Source organism: Mya arenaria, chromosome 9 (genome assembly GCF_026914265.1).
Source record: "Mya arenaria isolate MELC-2E11 chromosome 9, ASM2691426v1".
Classification (NCBI taxonomy): domain Eukaryota; kingdom Metazoa; phylum Mollusca; class Bivalvia; order Myida; family Myidae; genus Mya; species Mya arenaria.
Window position 1 is genome coordinate 47875913 of NC_069130.1, and position 22994 is coordinate 47898906.

Below are 22994 nucleotides of genomic sequence, written 5' to 3' on the forward strand. Positions count from 1 at the left end.
TATGAGTGACCCCTTTGATGAATCTGAAGAAAACATTTATATATTTTAGGTTATTTTAGGTAAAATGTCACTAAATTTTGTAAAGGTCAAAATTCAGCTCATTCCATCCAGATCACTATGGATATTTACAGATGCCTTTCAAGAATTCAACGTGAAGTTAACACAGATTTATTTCTGAGATAAGTATTTTTATCAAATATATTGTAATATTTTGTACCTAAACTTTTAAAAAGTTGTCAAAACGTTCCATTTGCGAGAGTGCAGATTTAAAAAAATGTTGAAATAACAGCCACATTTCTCACAACGTAAATTAAAAATATTATTGGCCTGCATAATATCCCTATTTCTCTCTATCCGCATATAACATTACATGAACAAAGTTTTAATACTTCATTTTACAGGGCAAAGATCCAGGTAAGAGATTGGTATATTCACTGCCATAGAAGCCAAAATATCATAGGTGCTATAAAAAGCAGGGTTTATAATCCTTTGATGTCATTTTTGCTGTTATAATACGACCCTATTCAAGTGATGTAAATTTATTCTATTTGTTGTCATATCAACCACATTTCGTCTGGAGCTTTCGACATATCAAGTTTTTAAACACTTTTTAGTTATGTAAAAATCGCGTTTCAGTAGCATTTTCACTATTTATGTTGCCATGGTAACCACAATTTTGTCAAACAATGAATAAAATGATGTGCATGATACATGTATTCGGACAGACATCTCCTAGGCCTAAAAAAAATGTTTGGTTAGGGTTACATCCTTTTCAAAAATAGGTAGGGTAGGTAGGCTTATTATATTATTTTTTTATTAGGCTTTATATAAGAATGTCATTTTCATCATTGGAGAATGGTGTTAAAGTTATCTTCTATATAAGCAATTAAGGTTTTAAACTACATATTGAAAAGAAAAAAAAAAAGAATTTTTTTTTTTTTTAGTTTTCATTTTTTTTTTCAAACTGACTATAAAAACGTTAGGGTCGGCGCCTATTCCGTAGGTAGGGTCGGGTAACCCGAACCAAATGTATTTTTTTTTAGGCCCTACGATGAAATCGTTACGAGGTTAAAATTATTACATAATATAAAGCATAAATTATTTAAGTAATAACCTTTGTAATGGTTCACAGTTATTAATATGGTGTTTACCAAAATAATCAATTTAATGAGATGCAGTTGCCTAGCTTTTTATTTCATTTTTTTATTACACACTAACAACCCTTAAACCAGCTTAGTTTTCGTTACTATATTTTGTCTACTGGTCCAGCCCCTATAACCGCTGACTGATAATTTTCTTAAATAAATGTACTGCAGATTTTAAACATACTGTCATCCAATTATGATTATCATGTGTCAAGTCCCTTCATATCGGAGGAAATAAAGAATCTCTCCCTCTACTTTTTGACGTGACATGTTAAAATAATTAATGCGATGGTGTTAGAAACAAAAAGAAGTAGCAAGGGGTGGGTCCATGATTCGACGTTAGAGGGGGTTTAACTCAGGGACGTACCCTTTGTACTTGCGCCTCTCCCCCAAGAAAATAAATGTATTTAGTTTAAAGTGTTGTTGTTGTTGTTTGGAGGGGGGGGGGGGTCATGCCCCTAGGAAATAAAAAAAAATATTGTCTGAAATGGTGCATTTTGGGCGAATTTCATAACATTTCATCTCTTATATTGAAAAAAGCCCTCCGCCCTGAATCCGCTAGTCAAAGCGTATTAAATGTATGTAGGTTTCCCCTTAAATTCTGCAAAAAGTAAATTGTTCATTATTATAAAGATCATAATGTGAATTTGAATTTGAAAGCAAACCAAAGAATCTTAAAAACATCTTGGTGAGAAACAGAGGGATAATTAACCTATAATTAATAAAGCAGAAAATGGAAAAAAACAACAATTGTTGACTAAACAATAATGGATTACTTCATCTACTAAAATTGTCAAAATTTCAAAGGGTCGTAACTCTTACAAAATTTATTAAGTAAGAATAATAAAACTTGTAAAAAACACATTGATACCATGAAAAAGATTGAAGTTGATAACTTGAATGATTGTTCAAATTAATAAAATAAATCTTGTTAAAAGGGTCTGAAGAGAAGGCTTTCAAAGATTTCCATTGAGACCTGAAAGTAGGATTATTTATTATTAGTTCCAGATTTAGACTTAATATTTATAATAGTGAAGAGTATCCCCGCCCAGGTTGCCATTTCTTTAATGAGCCAGCAAGGGATGAACTAGTGATGTGAAACATGTGATAGCTAAGTAAGATTTATGTGATTTTTATTTATATCGGGCTGGATGATTTTCAAAGTTTACAATATATACATATCGTGAAAGTATCCCAGTCCCCTGGTGGACAGTTTTTACGAATCAACAAGGGGTGGAGGAATTTGATACAGGGTCACATAAGGAACATTTCTGTGTAATTATATTGAAATTCGGCCAGCGGTTTTTAAGAAGATTTTCCAATCAATTCCTTTCGGTTGTCATGGCAACCGGAGATTTGCATGGAAGCCCTTTTATTGAAGGAAACAGGAAGAGAACGGACGGAAGACCAATAGCTCACATTTGGCATATATGATATGTGTTAACATGTAATTAGTCCAGTATGCAATATCATCAGAAAGTATTTTGCTTATTCTAAGCCTTATATTATATAAATGCCCTTAAATTATCAAACTGTTAGTTTCCCCTCTTTAATCAGTATGTATATATAAATCTATAAGCAGGGTTCCCCCTGGGTTCTAAAAAGTTGTCGCCACTTTTTCGCGGGGGGTTAAGGGGGCCGCGATAGGCCCCCTTACGGGTCCAGGGCAGCGCCCTTGTGGGGGCGAAGCCCCCTGAAGCTCATGGGGTTTAAGCATTTTAAGAGCCTTAAATTGCATTTAATTAGCACATTGTCGTGCAAAAACATAACATTTTGTTGTACATGAAGCACAAGATATTAATAGCAAATTGTTATTCTGTTGACAAAATTCATTGTATATATGGACTAGTATATAAATAAAAAAATATTGCAAAAAATGTGACATAAACATCAATATGTTGATTTCAGTCTAATGCCTGCATACAATAAAAGAATACATTTGTGAAATTATGAGATAAATTTAAAATAAATGGAAACTCAAAGAAATATACATTGTCAAACTAGGGCCATAACTTTCCTAATAGAAATTTGTCTACCTACTCTTTACTCCAGCCAACATATTAGGAGCCTTATCAAATGGGGTTTAATCCTATTTATTTGATTTCTGTTAATCTTTTTGACACTTTTTGAACTCTTAGAATGCTGCATTTATAGCAATTGCGACAAAACCGAAAGCAAGTCTATTTTTAGCGCGTAAACGTCATTACGAAATTTGCATATCACGTGACTTTCCGACAACATAAAATTCTATGATTTGCATATTTAAAACTAACACGATAATTATGCAACAACAAGGCTGTTGAGCTAAATATTAAAATTGTTTGCTAATAAGAGACATAACAGTTAAAGGATGTCATTGTTTATCCGTGAAAGCAATAAAATTCTGCAATAATTAGCGAGGTGTTGACTGGGCCGTGACTGCTTGCCCTAATTATCGGATTAATTTTTGTTGTCGCACCAGCAGATGCGCTTGATTTATGACAGTGACAGAATCGATTATCATGCAGGCCGCATGGTCACCACTTACGTCATTTAAGAAAATATTTTAGAAAAAAATCGTTGTCGCCATAAATTCGCCAAATTTGAAAAGTTGTCGCCACTTTTGCGATTTTGTCGCAAATGGCGACAATGGCGATCGCCAGCGGGAACCCTGTATAAGTAACTGTTTATTTAGAGGTCTTGATGAAAAAAAGACGTTCAAGCCTTGAGCAGTTAAGTATAAAAGCAGTTAACAGCTAACGGGATCATGAAAATATACGTAAAATGAAACATGAATTTCAACAATAAAACTAAATAGATATATATGGTTTTGCATTTCCTCATGTCTCTGATTACACCTATCATGTGATGCTAATCTAAAAAGAGTTGAATTTAAAAAAAACCTCACATTTACGGCCGCTATCCCAGTAAAGAAATACGTAACACAGCAAGTTACAATTTCAAGCGCATTTGCGTCAATCGTAACAACTCGGCGATCTCCGGCAAGCTTCGGGGTACACCTTTTGGATACTGGCCGAGATGTTCCGATTGACTTGGGCTTATCTAGCTGCAGGCACTGTTGGTCAGAGACCACTTAATAAATTACCAATATAGTCAATTGTCTAATTTACACACGAAATGACACGGATTTTTATTCCCCCCCCCCAGCAGCATAGAATTTATAAAGTGTATCTTGGCATGAGGCAAATGAGTGTACCATTATAGTAATGAATTGGTGTTAAAACGTTTTGTTTTCATACGAAAAAGAAAAAAATACATATAGTGTAAAGTGCACCTCTGTCCTAAGCGTATCCTGTTAGGTTGATGTTCCATGATAGACTGTCAAGCTATATTAATGTCAGATGTTTTCAAACAAAAATTGAGTTAGAATCAATTTTGTGTAAATTTTAACTTAAGTCATATTTGGAGCCAAACTCTGATAAAGGAAGTAATTATGACTCTAACTCAAACATCATGAAAATAGATTATGTAACAAGGAATTCGTCAAATGTCAATGACGTAATTTTGTTTTACGTGCAAACATGACGTCAATTACGGCTATATTCAGGAATATACCTGTTATGGAAAGAACAGACTACACCTACTTTTCTGTTAGTGTTGCCATGACACCAGGTAAAAAATGTGTGAACACCTTTGTTCATTCTTTCCTTGGCAGAAAAACACGAAATAACAAACACCTTTTAATTATTTTTGTAAAAAGGGCAAACACGATCATTTTGAGTAATGAAAAGAAACATGTTTCTACCATAATAATATGATGATAACACTTGATTTACAATGTCATAACTTTGGATTTTCTCAGTGATTGTGTCATTTTCAATAAGAACTAAACCTAAGTCGAAAAATAAATACGGTATACGGAATCAGTAACTAGCCAACCCCCATTATTTAGGCCTAAACAAAAAAAAGGTTTGTTTCTGGTTACCCGACCGACTCAATTTATTTGCCACCGACTCAAAATATTTTATTGCAAAAAAAATCACTTGCCAAAAAAATCCGGTATCCGCAAAAAAATTGTCCGAAATTTATGCCATTTGCTAAATTTCACAACTAGATATTTTTCAGCTCCAACCGGTGCATTAGTTCTTTTTTCCTGACAACAAAATGCCCCTTGAGTTGACCGGAATGGTGACGAAATTAACAATAACATGCCTGATTGCAGTAAATGTATACCCTTGCACTCCTTGTGCATTGGGATTCAAACAAATAAAGTGTGTAGAACAAGGACAACCTGTAAAATACCTTTTCGATGAGTTACATGGCAGAAAAGAAGATGTTGAAGTTGACTGCCAGAAAAAAAAAAAAAAAACCAGAAACAAACCATTTTTTTAGGCCTTATTTGATGTCACTTAGGGTTAATACAGAAGTGTGTCCTTTCATGATTTCAGAATTCAGCAGGTCGACTGCCCAGGTTGATTTTTAATCTATCACAAGCCATCAACTGACCACTAGCGGACCCAAGGAAAGGGGGGGCACCCGGCGCCCGCCCCAAAGTCGTACAAGTTTACTTTTTATTTCAGTACAGTCCTGAGAAAAAAACCTAATGAAATACGCCCAGAATGCACCTTTTGGAATAGTGGCATAGAAGTTGTTAAATTTTTCATGGGGGAGCACCCCCCCCCCCCCCACACACACACACACCCACGCCAACAATTTGAACAAAATAAATATAGGTTCTGACGGAGAGGCGCAAGTCAAAACGTTACGCCCCTTAGTTACTTCCCCTCTAACGTCAATGATCCTGGAGCCGCCCCTGTTGACCTTGTGTCCTTCATACCCAATTTTCACACAACGGCCCGGAAATAATATGTGAATTTAAAAAAAATAGCATACATGTTGTGGTTACATTACACTATTACTTCTTCATAGCCGAATTTGGGGAAGAAGTAATAGTGAAATGTAGTCACAACATGTATGCTATTTTTTTAAATTCACATATTATTTCACAAGTAAAGACTTTTGTATTCGTTTATAATGAAAGGTAATTGATGAAATATTAGTAAGGTTGATTGTATTATAAAATACAATATTTAAAAAAAAATATATATTTTCATTAATGCGACGCAAAACTGTGTTGAGATTTTTTTTGGATATTTTCAGAAACTTTATCAAATTTCTCCAACTAGATGCATGTTCAGGTGAGAATAGTGGTTGCAATTGAAAGATTGAAGGTTTATCTGCATGTTGGCTGCATGTTTTTGTTGCAACTTTTCGTTTGGGTGCTTTAGTAGGCATGTTTTTCTTAGCTGTCACATTTCGATGAAATTGGAGTTGTTTCACTTTACTCTATTTAGACAAATCGAGATTTTCTGACTTTGTAAAAGTGCCGTAATTCATAGTTATTTATGCTAGATAGTTGGTATGAGTGACCCCTTTGATATATCTGAAGAAAAAAATATATATTTTAGGTAAAATGGCACCAAATTTTGTAGAGGTCAAAATTCAGCACATTCCCTCCAAATCACTGTGGTCTTTTCATGTCTTGAATGTCACAATTCAATTTAATAATCATGATAACGTAATTATAGAACGACTGTTTGTACTTAGATAAACAAATACCTCGTATCCCTTATGTCAGCATTAATTTAGGTACAGTTGTTGATTTTCAAGTTAATTCAATGTTGCCGCTTCCTTTAAAATGTCAACAGACACAACACTACCAGGTAAATAAAAAACGCCACCCTAATACTCCACACTGGTTATCAAACACTAGCATATTTTCCCAAACTGCTTTTGCATTTGCCTCCCATAAGAGTTTTAATTATTTATCTGTCCAATCAGATCAATGAATTGTGACTATGTAAAGGTTACTCCAACGCGTTCAGTAAAAATGTTTGCGGCGAACATTTCCTGTTTGGTTTTTCCCGCTTAACGTGTACATGCACTGCGTTGCAACAGAGATACAAAACAAAACGTTCGCGAGCGTTTTGTAAACGCTCGCCTTACTGAACTCGGTCGGTGGAATTACCGAAATCCTGGTAAATACCGAAATCCCCTTTAATTTTCATAGGTATATATCGTTTTCTTGTATACGCCCGGATTCAATACTTTATTGTGTTCGAATCTTAAATGCCGTAATTGTTGGAGGATGGAGAAGGGTGGAGAAGTCGGGGTGGGTCGTGGTGACTAAAAACCCGGGACCCCCTTTCATTTACATAAGTACATACAAAAGAAGAGTATACGAGGAGGTAATTGTTGGAGGTTGGAGAGGGGTGGAGAAGTCGGAGGAGGGGTGGGGGTGGGGGTTGTGGTGACTAAAACCCGGGACCCCCTTTCATCAACATAAGTTCATACAAAAGAAGAGTATACGAGGAGGTAATTGTTGGAGGTTGGAGAAGCCGGAGGAGGTGTGAGGGTGGGGGTCGTGGTGACTTAAACCCGGGACCCCCTTTCATTTACATAAGTTCATACAAAAGAAGAGTATGCGAGGAAGTTCTAACGCCGTTGCTTCAAATCTGCATTGTGTTTATGGCTTGTATGCCGTACGTAGTTGTTCGTGGTTGGAGAGGGCAGTGGGAGTCAAATGAGGTGGTGGGGGCGAAAACCCGGAACCCCCTTATATTTTCAAAAGTACATACAATAGAGTATGCGACTTGGTTCGTATGCCGGGATGATCTAATTCATTGTGTTCATCGCTTGTATGCCACACGTAGTATGTGGAGGGGGGGGGGGGGGGGGGTAGTTAAACCCGGCACCCTTTTTATGTTCATAAGTAATGCGAGGTTTTGTACGCCAGGGTTGATTAATTAATTGCGTCATCGCCTGTATGCCGTAGTTGGTTGTAGTTTGAGAGGGGAAGGAGGGTCGGTGGAGGGGGGTTGGGGTGACTTGAACGTAATCAAAATCAACAAAGTATAATAACATGCTTTGTTCATTCAATTTCTTTTATGAAAATTGTACTGTATTGAACGGCACCGCACGGTACTGCACAGCAAGACTCTCAAATGTGAGATCTGATAAGACAGCAGACGATAATAAAGATAAAGAGCAATACACTGAAGTTGTGTTCTTTACACGGGCTGGAGTTATTTTGTTTTCGTAGATATTGATATCTAATGTTTTAACTTCAAACTAGTAGTTCAATATCACATAAAAATTTTTATTGAGTTTCTTATTTTAGTATGTCGTACATTGATTGTTTAATAGCTGTCTTATTTTTTTATTGATATTGCTCGTAATTAGTTATCAGTTTAGTTCGTTGAAAGCGCCTTTGAACGTGTATATAAAAATGGTGCTATATAAGTTAGTCAATAAAAATAATAATTGTGTATTGTGAACAAGTTGTGTGTCGAGAAAGGTGAATAATTGGTATCAAGCGGGAGTTGATTATACAATTGTCCTTATGTGTATCATAACGATTTGTATGTGTCTCAACAGTTTTGTGGGATCGCTTGCTATGTTTCATTGCACAATCTCGTGAAGAAAGAAATGCAAATAATACAATTTCACTTAAATACCATCACTGCACGTAAATACGAATCATCAACATCATTTTAACATTGGTCATATTAGAAAAGTGTACTTACTGAATAAACGCATAAGATTTTATATCATAAAGCATACCATTTAAATACATACATGCAATACTCGTCTCAATATCGATATGGACATGTCATTGTGAGATATTGGTCCATGTCTGTAATGACACCCCGCTGTGACAGATTCTTATCGTGCGGTCAGTATTTGGAAACATGCTGTCACTGATGACTATAATACGATGTGTATTGAACCCCAATGGCGTTCTGGTTCAAAACGGAATGCTCCTGTGAACCAGAAATTAAACCTTGTATTTACACAAAGGTAACAAGTAAGAGTACGCGATGTATGAGAGAAACATCTAAAGTCTGAATATTATTTTCTTAATGCAATGCAGTTCAATAGTACATTGCAGGTCAATATTTACTATTAATATATATGTACGTTTTATCAATGTTATTCGTATTGTTCTTGGTATATTAATAGTTTAATATATATATAGGGAATAGATTTTAAGAAAAGCGTTGTACGCATTTGCTTTTAAAAAGAAAGGCGACGAATATTAGGGGGAAAGTTGAAAGCGAATGTGGAATTTAAAATTGGCTCATAAAGTCTCAACACCTTGAGGCTTGAGAACGTGATATGTCAAAATTCACGTGTTTGGCAAAAAGGTGTGAATTCGCAAAACCTAATGAAAGCGCTTGTTGATAGATCAAAGCTAGAACCGTGTAATGAGTGTTTGTAGCAAAATTAACACCTTAGCATGGCTTGAGCACAATTGTCAGATTGTCAAAAGTGCTGTTTTAAACTTGTAAGGTTTAAGTTACCAGGCCCTAATTTCTCGAAACTTCTTAAGATGCTTATTTCAATTAGACAAAATACATGCTGATAGAGATTTTTTTTACATATGAAATATTGTTTATTGTGATAATCGTAATGATAATTCTTATTTTGATTATTAAAGCAATTAAAAAAGTATATAAAACGCAAAATATTGAAAGACAAAAATAGTGGGTTTAGCTTAATCCAGTTATAAGAGACTTAAGAAGTTTCGAGCAATTGGGGCCAGGACCCCTTTGTAATTTGAATGACGGTAGATCAATCGCATGTGCAATTTATTAGCTGGACTATTCGAGGAATAATGAGGTCTACTACTCGCCCAGGCGCAGGCGCCTGGTTATATTTTTAGGACAAGTTTGGATTTTCACTCATAAGTACAATACCCTTTTTCAATTGACTTAATACTTCACACAATTGTTCACGGCCATCACATGAGGTTAGATAACTCCATATTTTCCTTTACACAAATCAGCTTGTACATATATTTTATTTATTTTGTTTTATACACTGAATGTTCAGGATTTCATATGTGTATTTAACTGCAATTATTATACATACATTTGCCACAACTCTTGCGCGTTTGTGAGTGCTACATTTCTGCCGAAGAGAGCCATTACATAGCTCACTTGGACTTAAAACATTGCATTCCTGTATGAGTACTAACCCATTTAAATTCTGGTGTGCTTTTATGTGAATAGTTCTAAAACGGGATATTGAGGTTTATAGAAAAATGTTTGTGAGCTAGATAGGTCCATAAAACAAACAACGTACAGTTCACGAGTACTGTCATAGTGGCAAGACGGTAATTAATTAATTCGAACTTATCACTTAACGGTCATTCCCGTAAATGTTTTGGCAACCAAACTGTTTTCGCAGAATAGGATGTTTATTTTAAAATAAAGTATCGATTTCTTTCGGGATTAATTGATGAATATATTTAACACTGCGTAAGCAGTCCGTCTTAAAATAATACGAAATGAAAACCAATAAGGGAGGGAGGTTATTTTCACAATACACATTTATTATTTTTATTGGTTAACTTTATATAGCACCCTTTCGATACACACGTTCAAAGGCGTTTTACAACGAAATATATAACTTATTACAGGCAATATCAATAAAAAAATAAGCCACCTTTAAAACAATCAATATACGACATACTAAAATACGAAAACAATCAAACAAAAATAAAATGTGATATTAAACTAGTCGTTAAAACATTAACATATATGAAATTGAAAGGACTTCCCGGGATTTAGCCCCCCCCCCCTCCTCGTCCGACTTCCACACCCCTCTCCACCACCAACAACTTTGGCATACAGGTCACGATCAAAATGAAGTAACACATATCGGCGCACACACCCTCGCATACTCTTTTGTATGTAAGGTACGAGCCCTACCCTCCTTTACCTCTACACTTCGAAATGAGGTATGTGAAAGTAGTATTTGAGACTTCTTCATAGCCACCCCCAATTCCCCACGCATCTCAAACCACCGACAACTACGGTACACAAACCACCTCGCAGACTCTATTGTATGTAAAGTATGATCCCTACCATCCATTACCTCCACACTTTGAAATGAAGTATCGGAAAGTAGTATTTGAGACTTTTTCGTAGCCACCACCCCCTCCTCTGACTCCCCCACCACTCTCCAACCAACCTCAACCACGACATACAACCCACTTCAACACAATACAGTTATAAACCATACTGCATACTCTTTTGTATGTACTTAGAAATATGAATGGGGTTCCCGGGTTGCAATCACTTCCTGCCCCACCCCAAACTACTCCGACTCCCCCATCCCTCTCTAACCACCATAAAATACAGCATACAACCCACCAAAACAGAATGCAGTTTTGAAGCCCCGGCGTACGAACCTCCTCGCATACTCTTCTTTTGTATGAACTTATGTAAATGAAAGGGGGTCCCGGGTTTTAGTCACAACGACCCCCACCCCACCCCTCCTCTGACTTTTCCACTCCATCCGGGCGTATAAAAGAAAACGATATATACCTATGAAAATGAAAGGGGATTTCGGTATTTACTAGGTGTTCGGGATTTCGGTAATTCCACCGACCCTACTGAACTGGACTTACCGAAATACGATTATTTACCGAAAGACGGATAAAATTACCGAAATACGCATGAAAGTTACCGAAAGACGCCTTCTAATGCATTTATTTTTAAATAATCTTGTATTTATAATGATTATACGCAGGAATTTGCTCTTTGAATTCTTAACATCATAATAGTGTTTATTTTGAATAATTTCAATGGCAGCCATCAGTCGAAGTAACACATGTTTGTTCTCTGACCCAGTCAACGTTATAGATGCAGCTCTATACAGGCAGTTGCCATCGCCAACAGTTTTTATGGGCTTGTATTTGGTCAAAATAATTGGACTGATATGTGTGAGTAAGTCACAAGAACTATTATCAATGCTTGCCGTTGTGTGACTTATAAGCGCATCAAGTTGTATCGCTACATCGTAGGTATCGAGCAGCATACGCTCAGGTTTGCCCTGGTTTGTAAGACTTAATGACTTTCCGGACATGGCATGTTGGAGTCTGTAAGTGCACAATTGTACCATTTTTACTACTTAAAACGTTCTTGGTATCGATATTGAAAGTATGTCTGTTAAATGCTATTAGATAAACTTTGGAATAATTCCGTAACATAACCCGCAGGTAAATAATACGTAATAAATATTTAAATGTCAAAACCTCTTGTTTCACCAAACCACATATACGGTTCACGAACAAACATACTATCAATACCGGTAACATAGTTCTACAATTAACATTTCCATTATATGATAAAAAATTTCTTCTAATAGCATATCAAAAAGGATATATCATTGCAATCACAAAATGAATGAGAAGACACTCTATATTACTGTGTAAAATGTAATAAATAATGTTCGTAACGGATATTCCCAAATTATTTCGTGTTAAAACACTATTCGTATTTCGGCCTTGATATGTTTCTATTAGGAATAAGATATGTCTACTCCTTCAATATAACAGGTACTTACCTTGCAAGTGCAGCTCCGGCATCATATGATAATCCACTATATGCACACGATTTACAAACAAATTTGAGGTTTTTGGCACTCCAAGACGTAAGGTCTTGCTCGGACAATTCAGAGCATTTAGCATGAACCCAATTAGAACAATGTATGCATTGATCACTACTTCAGTCAACAGCACATATAGCACAAGGAAACTCATCCATCATTAATGATTTCAGAGTGTAAAGTTCTATTAATTTGGACTTCTTTAATACTTACAGCAATAACTTACCTTTTTACTCGCGATTGTTATTTATGAATCTTCAAATGAGGCCGTCAATTTGTGTAAAAATCACCCGCAATGATAAATGTACACGTACTGCGGTCCTTTAATGCGTAATTATTATGGTATTTACTCAACACGTGTCACAGAGCCGAAAAGGGTTTACCCAAATTAACACACTCCCAGTTATACCAAACTGTCCCCAAAAAAACGTGCCGCTACTTTGTGGGGTGTCATATACCGGGTGATAATTATGTTGTTTTAAACATCGCCTGATTTTGTGTATTTGGTGTGGTCTGGTTAATATTGTCCATAAGTAAGCTAATTTACCTGAATATGAGAACTTCGCTGTTTAAAAACTTCTTTTTCAATTTTCATAATACAATATTATAATTTGAAAGCCCTAAACTATACTGTTGATCTAAGTTGTTTAAAAGAAAATGATTTTAGCGACATTTTCGACCTATTTCAAAGGCAATGTTTCAAATATATTCCAAAATACTTTCAAATGCTGTTTATTGATCTAACATTTCCATAAGAATATAAATGCTATTATTTGAATCCAAATTCATAATCATTTCCATAATACAACAACTAATAAGTTAATTTTACCTGCGTTAAATCGTCTTTCGGTTGGCAAAGGGAGACAACTATTTCACTGACATATTGTCTTTATTCAATTGACCAATAAGTAAATATTTTCATTATCTTTTTCATTTTTATGAGTGTGTTTTAGTTATATGAATATTATGAGATCATCATTAATTGGAATAATTGTTTATTTTGGAAGCTTTTATCTGTCTTTCGGTTGGCGAGTTGGCACGCGGAATTCGATCTCGAACACTGAAATTTCAACTGCCTATTACATCATTATATTTTAATATTTTTCTCTAAAATTTGGTTTGGTTATATATTTGTATAAAATTAATATAAAAACAATAAAATAAATGCATTAGATGGCGTCTTTCGGTAACTTTCATGCGTTTTTCGGTAATTGTATCCGTCTTTCGGTAAATAATCGTATTTCGGTAAGTCCATTAACCGACTATATAATAAATACATGAGTTCACAGTCGCCAAATTTGATTCTAAGACGAAAATTGAGTTCACGTGCGAACGTTCTACGGGCGGACATGTCTATGCATACACCAGAGTACTCAGGCGTACCTATGCACACACCAGAACACCCGGACATATCTGTGCATGCTCCAAAACGCCCGGACATACCTATGCACACTCCAGAACGCCCGGACGTACCTATGCATACTCCAAAACGCCCGGACATACCTATGCACACTCCAGAACGCCCGGACATACCTATATGCACACTCGAAAACACCCGGACATACCTGTGCATATTCCAAAACGCAAGGGCGTACCTATGCACTCTCCAGAACGCCAAGGCGTAATACTCCAGATCGAGTGCCTTGACGTACCTATGCATACTCCAGAACGCCCGGGTGTACCTATGCATTCACCATCTAGTGCCCGGGCGTACCTATTCATACTCAAGAACGCCAGAGCTTACCTATGCACACTCCAGAACGCCCGGATGTAACTATGCATACTCCAAAACGCAAGGGCGTACCTATGCTTTCTCCAGGGTACCCGGACATACCTATGTATACTTCCGAGTGCCCGGGCGTACCTATGCATACTCCAGAAAACCCGGGCGTACCTATGCATACCCAAGAAGGCCAGGGCGTACCTATGCATACAACAGAGTGCCCGGGCGTACATCTGCATATCCTGAACGCCTGTGCATACCAGTGCATACTCAAAAGCACCTATGCACACTCCAGAACACCCGAGCGTACCTATGCATACTCCAGAACAACCGGGCGTACCTATGCATACTCCAGAACAACCGGGCGTACCTATGCATACACCAGATGCCTTGGTATACCTATGCATACTCCGGAACAACCGGGCGTACCTATGCATACTCCAGAACAACCGGGCGTACCAATGCACACTCCAGAACAACCGGGCGTACCTATGCACACTCGAGAACATCCCAGCGTACCTATGCGTATTCCGGAACACCCGAGCGTACCTATGCATACTCCAGAACACCCGGGCGTACTTATGCATACCCCAGGGTACCCGGGCGTACCTATCTATACTACATAGTGCCCGGGCGAACCTAGGCATACTCCAGAACACACGGGCGTACCTATGCATACTCCAGAACACCCGGGCGTACCTATACAAGCTCCAGAGTGCCCGGATGTACCTATGCACACGCCAGAACGCCCAGGCGTACATACTAAAGAGTGCCCGGATATACCTCTGCATACACTCGAACGCCCGTTCGTATCTATGCATACTCCAGAGTGTCCGGGCGTGCCTATACATACACTTCAGAGTACCCGGTCGTACCCGGGCTCTGGAGTATGCTTAGGTACGCCTGGGCGATCTGGAGTATGGATATGTACGCCCGGGTACTCCAAATCGATCAGATCTTCCAAAACGATATGGTTATAAGTCAGGAGAATTTAACACCATGATTCTGACTAGAACAGTCCCAAGACCTTAGCCTCATTGATCATATTTAGAATACAACCTACATGTTAAGCCAGTGAAATTGCAGATAGACAATCGTTAAGTACTAAACTTAATCATTAAGAATTTCACCTTTCGAGCGTGTTTAAAGGTCCGACACTCCCTGTGTCAGGCTTTGCGTTGTCAATGTATCAGCCAATGAGGCCGTATTCTAATTCAGTTAGATGACCTGAAGTAATAACTTAATGAATAAGAATGGGTGGATTGAGCGTACCTTATGTCATCTAACTATTACAGAGCCTTGTGCTTAATTACAACTGCTTTGTTACTTTCGCAAGATCACGTTGTATAAAAGCAAGGCTGTGATTTTGCAATTCCATAAAGCGCGTTACCACACTGTCAACATAGTTTAAATAACCTAAACACTTTACAAAACCTGGCCGGGTTTTCGTCAGAAAAATATAAGGGTTATTTAAAATTTTCTAAACAGTAGTACCAATTAAGTTTTGTTTTCGAGTTTTGCATTGTCATTGAAAGAACAAAAAAGAAACTATAACTTACTTTAATATGCAGTTTTTCGCTTATTCCAGCAGTCCACACATTTAAGCACCGTTTGTCTAACTGCCAGCCAGCTATGGTAGCCTCCGCAAATCAGAGACACCCGGGCATGTTAAATAGTAAGCGGTAGATTGCATGGCTCGTTGAACAACCTCGTTTCCAAAGACGATCTTGTGTGCAAACAGGCGACGTTTGTCCTTGACACAGATGAAGATCACGTTCTGTTATAATGTTTGTAACAATGCAGACACAAATTCTTAAATAAACACTAACACAGCTAAATCACAAATGCGTTGATATCAACAGTTTTCATAAGGTAATCGATATTCTTTGTCCGCTTACATCTCAATCAAAAGTTAAGTTTTTTGGTAGGCTACGGTGGCATAAAGGTGACATCCGTAGCACTCAATTTACTAACTTGTGGCCACAATTTACTATGTTGTGGTCACAATATAAACAAAGTGTTGCGGATGTCATCTCTGTGTCACCATAGAAATGTACTAAATGCGATTTCTACGTCACTTTGTACAAAAATAGATATAATTTAAGGTAAGCAAGAAAAAAACGTTTCTGAGTCGGCTGGAAAAATCCGAGCCTCGAATACACTGCGTGGCCGGTACGCGTTTACTGTCAAAATTTTCCATTTAAAGTGGAAATCAAGTTTAGGTAAGTAAGTAAGTGGCTCATGGGAATTTGAGGCAAGGCAGGAATATAACTTTAAAACATATAAATATATCATGATAATAGTCAGATCGCGTGCAAGCTTAAAAAGGTGTGCAAAATATGATATAAACCAAACAAGGCTTGATTTTATCTTCATTTTGCCATTTTGTTAAGCTGATAGCTGTTAAATTTAGACAAACAAAACTCGGTATTTTGTTTTACTATAACATATCCTTATCTATAAAACAGGATTGTCTGAAAGATTGCTCAATTGAATATGTTTTTCGTTGGTTTGCATTTAAACATCCCATTGTGTCGTCTATTCACATAATGATTTAGCAAAGCAACCACATTATCTATAATTAACATTCCATGAAAGCCGTCACAAAGAGGTATAGTCGTATTGTTTAAGTGCATATTAAGGTCTTCCTGAAGTCTCACATGAACATTTAAAGAATCGAAAATATTAGAAAATGCAATGCATATCTAACTTGAATCTAAACCACTTTTTAACTTATTCAGTAAAGCACATGTGTTAAAACAAAATCTGAACTTTTTAATTATTCTAACATCCATTTTTGTCGAGCGGTGCGGTGACCGAGACAGAGTTGTCAAAATAGCGCGGTTCCGTGTATATGCGTGTGCCATGCGTCAGTTCGGTAAGCGAGACATAGTTGTCACAATGCCAGTGCCATGTATATGTGTGTGCGGTGAGCGAGACAAAGTTTCATAATGGCGGTTCCGTGTATATGCGTGTGCCATACGTCAGTGCGGTAAGCGATTCATAGTTGTCACAATGGCGGTTCTGTGTATATGCGTGTGCCGTGCATTTGTGTGATAAGCGAGACATAGTTGTCACAATGTCGGTTCCATGTATATGCGTGTGCCGTGTGTCAGTGCGGTGAGAAAGACATAGTTTACACAATGTCGGTTTCGTGTATATGCGTGTGCCGTGCGGCAGTGGGGTGAGCGAGACATAGTTTACACAATGTCGGTTCCGGGTATATGTGTGTTCCGCGCGTCAGTGCGGTAAGCGAGACATGATTGCCACAATGTCGGTTCCGTGTAAATGTGTATTCCGTGCGTCAGTGCGGTTAGCGAGCATGGCTGACACAATGCCGGTTTCATGTTTATGCGTGTGCCGTGCGTCCTGCCGGTTCCGTGTATATGCGTGTGCCGTGCATCAGTGCAGTGAGAGAGACATAGTTGTCACAATGGCGGTTCCATGTATATGCGTGTGCCGTGTGTCAGTGCGGTAAGAGAGACATAGTTGTCACAATGTCGGTTTCGTGTATATGCGTGTGCCGTGTGGCAGTGGGGTGAGCGAGACATAGTTGTCACAATGCCGGTTCCGTGTATATGCGTGTGCCATGCGTCAGTGCGGTGAGCGAGACATAGATGTAACAATGTCGGTACCGGGTAAATGTGTGTGCCATGCGTCAGTGCGGTGAGCGAGACATAGTTGTCACAATGTCGGTTCCATGTATATGTGTGTTCCGTGCATCAGTGCAGAAAACGAGAAGTAGTTGTCACAATGGCGGTTCCGTATATATGTGTGCCGTGAGCGAGACATAGTTGTCACAATGGCGGCTCCGAGTATATGCGTGTGCGGTGAGCGAGACATAATTGTCAATATAGCGGTTCCGTGTTTATGTGTGTGCTGTGAGCGAGACATAATTGTCACAATGGCGGTTCCATGTATATGTGTCAGCCGTGCGCCAGTGCGGTAAGCGAGACATAGTTGTCAAAATGGCGGTTCCGTGTATAAGCGTGTGCGGTAAGATAGACAATAGTTGTCATTATGGCGGTTCCATGTATATGTGTGCGGTAATCGGGACATTGTTGTCACAATGGCGGTTCCGTGTATATGTGTGTGCGGTAAGCGAGACATAGTTGTCACATTGGCGGTTCCGTGTATATGTGTGTGCGGTAAGCGAGACATAGTTGTCACAATGGCGGTTCCATGTATATGTGTGAGCGGTAAGCGAGACATAGTTGTCACAATGGCGGTTCCGTGTATATGTGTGAGCGGTAAGCGAGACATAGTTGTCACATTGGCGGTTCCATATATATGTGTGTGTGCGGTAAGCGAGACATAGTTGTCATAATGACGGCTCCGTGTATATGTGTGTGCTGTAAGCGAGACATAGTTGTAACAATGGCAGTTCCATGTATGTGTGTACGGTAAGCGAGACATATTTGTCACAATGGCGGTTCCATGTATATAAGTGTGTGCGGTAAGCGAGACATAGTTGTCACATTGGCGGTTCCATATATATGTGTGTGCGGTAAGCGAGACATAGTTGTCACATTGGCGCTTCCATTTATAAGTGTATGCTGTTAGCGAGACATAGTTGTCATAATGGCGGCTCCGTATATATGTGTGCCGTGAGCGAGACATAGTTGTCACATTGGCGGCTCCGAGTATATGCGTGTGCGGTGAGCGAGACATAGTTGTCAATAAAGCGGTTCCGTGTTTATGTGTGTGCAGTGAGCGAGACATAGTTGTCACAATGGCGGTTACATGTATATGCGTGTGCCGTGCGTCAGTGCGGCGAGAGAGACATAGTTGTCACAATGCCGGTTCAGTGTATATGGGTGTACCGTGCGTCAGTGCGGTGAGCGAGAGGTAGTTGTCACAATGCCGGTTCCGTGTATATGGGTGTACCGTGCGTCAGTGCGGTGAGCGAGAGGTAGTTGTCACAATGCCGGTTCCGTGTATATGGGTGTACCGTGCGTCAGTGCGGTGAGCGAGACCTATATGTTACAATGCCGGTTCCGTGTATATGTGTGTACCGTGCGTCTGTGTGGTGAGCGAGACATAGTTGTTACAATGGCTGTTCCGTGTATACGCGTGTGCCCTGCGTCAGTGCGGTAGCGAGACATAGTTGTCACAATGCCGGTTCCGTGTATATGAGTATACCGTGCGTCAGTGTTGTGGGAGAGACATAGTTGTCACAATGCCGGTTCCGTGTATATGCGTGTAGCGTGCGTCAGTGCGAGACATAGTTGTCACAATGAAACATAACTTGAACAATTTTAGAGGGGTGCGCGTGCCCACGTGAAAAGCCTCTAGTTCACGACCAGGTTATTAACCAAATGCGATAGCTGGATCTATGACTGACGTATCTTCGCGTATATATGCACTTAAGACCAAAGTCTGCACATGATTTTCAAGTCCAAAATACTAAAATCATTAAAATTGAAGTGGTAGGGGTGTACGCTTCTTAATGCCATACAAATGTACTTTAAAATTGTCACGATTTGATCAATATTTTAACTGTTCGAAATAAACGTTAAAAGAGTAAACGATACAAGTCAGATAAAAATAAGTTTGATGCTGGATAATTTTATTTACATGCTGATTCAATTTATGTACAGTTTGGTGACTAGAGGTACCTTTTTCGAATATCGCTTTATGATGCAGCTGAATAGATTCAAGACATTCATGTGTTAACATTACTGTGTATCAACTCTCTTGTGTATATACCCATGACCTGAAACATAGTTACTGTGCATTATGACTTGTATACTTAGAGCACATGCAGCATCTTAAAATACATGACTGTGTATTGAGATGCAAACGTACAAACTATTTTATAATTTGTCATCAGTGTTGTTATTGCCAACTAAGATCGTAAATCATTTGTGATAACTTGTTTGTTCGATGACTTATTTATTTCTTTATATAATATTGAAATGTAGGCAGGGTCAGTTTTCAACGTTGAAAAATGACACATGGGTCCGTTTTTACGGAGTCAAAATCAATGTTACATTGGAATCCAAGTCAACAAAATATGACAATGACAAAGATTTAACAAAGAGCATGCGCTTATAAACACCCTATCGCTAACATATATTATAACGTTTCTTTCCTGTTTTTCAAGTAACAAAACAATAACTATTCACATTGAAATATGAGTGGAATGTATACCGCCGGCTTTGCCAAAGGTAAAAAATAGTTTTAGGTACAATTGCATTGAAGTGCGTACATACACACTTTCGAGAAAACCGTGTTCAAAAAGAAATGTTTTCGGGGGAAATAACTTCTATCTCATTCTTCTCGTGATGATTTATTCTTACAAGCAATGACGATACATGAAAATCTCCAAGTTGAGGGCAAACTGCCCTGGTTTTCTTGTTTCAGGTTTCCAGAAATATGGCACGTACGATAATATCATATTATATTGACGCATTTTGAGAAGCGTGAAAAATCCCCGGCCTAATGTACAATTTCCCTGGTTTTCTGAAAAAAAATCCCCTGGGGAGGTCTTCAAAATACGTTTTAAAAACTAAAAATAGTACAACGAAAGATCGTTTAACAAAAACAAGTGTTCATCACAATTATACCGATATACGAAACGTAACGTCAAAAAGTCATGACAACTCGAAAAACCTTACGCATGGATGATATATTTTTCTTGTATTTTCTGTAGACTTTGAAATTGCATGACTTATGTAATATCATGTTAATCAGCAGAAATGTGGGCGTAGTTCAGATTATTTTAATCGATGTATACAGAACTTTCACTACATAGTACATCTTTTGAGTAAACAATTCTGTCCCAAAATGAAGAAGACATGTACATGTAACATAAATATGCATTGACAAAATCTCAAATATCATATACTACCCATTCAGCCATTTTTCTTAAATAAAATTTCTTTATCATTGAAACAAGCATTTTGTGATTTTTTCAAAAGATATACTAACAATCGTTGTTTGACCCTTTAACACGTGAATGTATGTTATATCTGATCGTAATACAATGTGTGGTTTTTTCTAATGGGCCCGTCGTTGTGTATATATAGTATCCTTTGTGTCTTATCTTATATATCAATATTATGATTGTCTGCTTTTGAAGTATTTGAGGAAAATAAAATTTGGTCTAATATTTTCTTTATACTTTACCTCGTTTAAATTTTGATCTATTGTTGAATAATTTGCATGGGCAAATACTTCAGTTTAGTTGATTGCGCTTTTGACAGTTAATGGCCATTTATCAGCCAAAAACATAATTTGAGCTCTCTGAAAACAATGTGTGTGTTGAGTTTCAGATTACTGTTTTTCTATTTGGGTACTTTTATTTCGAGATTTCTTATTTTCATCGACAGAAAAGACACATACAATCTTTTCCTGAAAAAATGATCAAAAACATAGAGTACGATTAGCGAGAGAAAAGTTTGTTGGTAACAATAAATATGGATAGCCTCATATAGAAATTAGCCACTTGTCAATACTGAAAATTATCAAATAATATAAATATTAATAGCCCCATAGAAAGAAGTCCCTCGTCCTGAATGAAAATTATCCAATTATATAAACATGGATAGCCTCATATAGAAAATAGTCCCTAGAACCGAATGAAAATTGTCGAATTATATAAACATGGATAGCCTCATATAGAAAATAGTCCCTAGAACCGAATGAAATTATTCAATTTTATGAATATGGATAGCCGCATAGAAATTAGCCCCTCGTCCAGAATGAATGGTTTAAGCCATAAAACATTAATTTTCGAACGGAAATATGAAAATCTATGATCAACTATTTTGTCAAATCTTATATCATTGGTTTGTAGATATTTACGCAAAAAGTTGCTCTTTCCAAGACCAAAAATAAAAAAGTTGTAAAAATGGTATATCTGTGAGAGTGCAGCTTTAAGAGACAAATTAGTAATGGAAATTGTTCATAATTGTTTGTAATGAATCCCGAAACAATGACCAGTCGAAACGGGAGGGCTGCTAATTTAATAGGATATTCATCGTAAATCTTTTTCCGACCAGCTCGTTCAATGGTCAGGGGCGTCTCCAGGAATTGACGTTAGAGGGGGCGTAACTTAGGGGCGTTTGCATGTGGGTTTGGGGTTACTAAATCAAGAAAATTTTAACAATTTCTAGTCGGAAATGATGCATGTATGGGCGTATTTTATTATTTTCTTCTCCTCTTATATTGACATAAAAAGTAAACTTGGACGATTTTAGAGGGGGTGCGCGCCGGCTACGCCCCCTCTCATCCCGCTAGTGAATGGTGACTTAATATTTGATATATTATGGTTAAAAAGAACTTCCAGTTGAATCAAATAGAAACTGTAAATGCTAAATACAAATTTTGTGCTTGTTAAATTTGTCTGTAAACGCTTGAAACAGTAAGCTCATGATTAAAGAACATTGTTCAATGGGTTACTTGTTTTAATTGTGACCCATGGATATAAATGATTTCAAATTGGGGGTCAAATTTCGGCATAGTGATAAACATTAATTAGAGAAAAAAATACTTCCTAAAGTATCATATTGGCATCAAAAACAATAGGGGTCATCTACTTGTCAATATCAACAAACTACCAAGTTTGAGGACACTATACTTAACCATTCATCAGTTATTGATTGGACATGTTTTTGTCACAGGCAAAGGGCCATAACTCTACTATACATAAATATATAGATTTTGACGCGTTTGACATGCATCATTCCCATTGCTGTATATTACCTTATGGAAAGTGATACCCA

At 37.6% G+C, this 22994-nt stretch overlaps 1 protein-coding gene across 2 annotated transcripts in view; it reads right to left on the reverse strand.

Annotated features, from left to right (window-relative positions):
• Nucleotides 1-16252, reverse strand: part of LOC128203558 (uncharacterized) — a 31695-nt gene extending 15443 nt beyond the window's left edge. Inside the window, exon 1 of one of the 2 annotated variants that reach the window (XM_052905018.1) lies at nucleotides 15825-16252. The gene's annotated coding sequence lies outside the window, so the exon portion shown is untranslated. Of the gene's footprint in view, nucleotides 1-6704; nucleotides 6820-15824 lie in introns of those variants that run through there. The other variant, XM_052905019.1, reaches the window with a different exon arrangement.
• Nucleotides 16253-22994: the final 6742 nt, after the last annotated feature.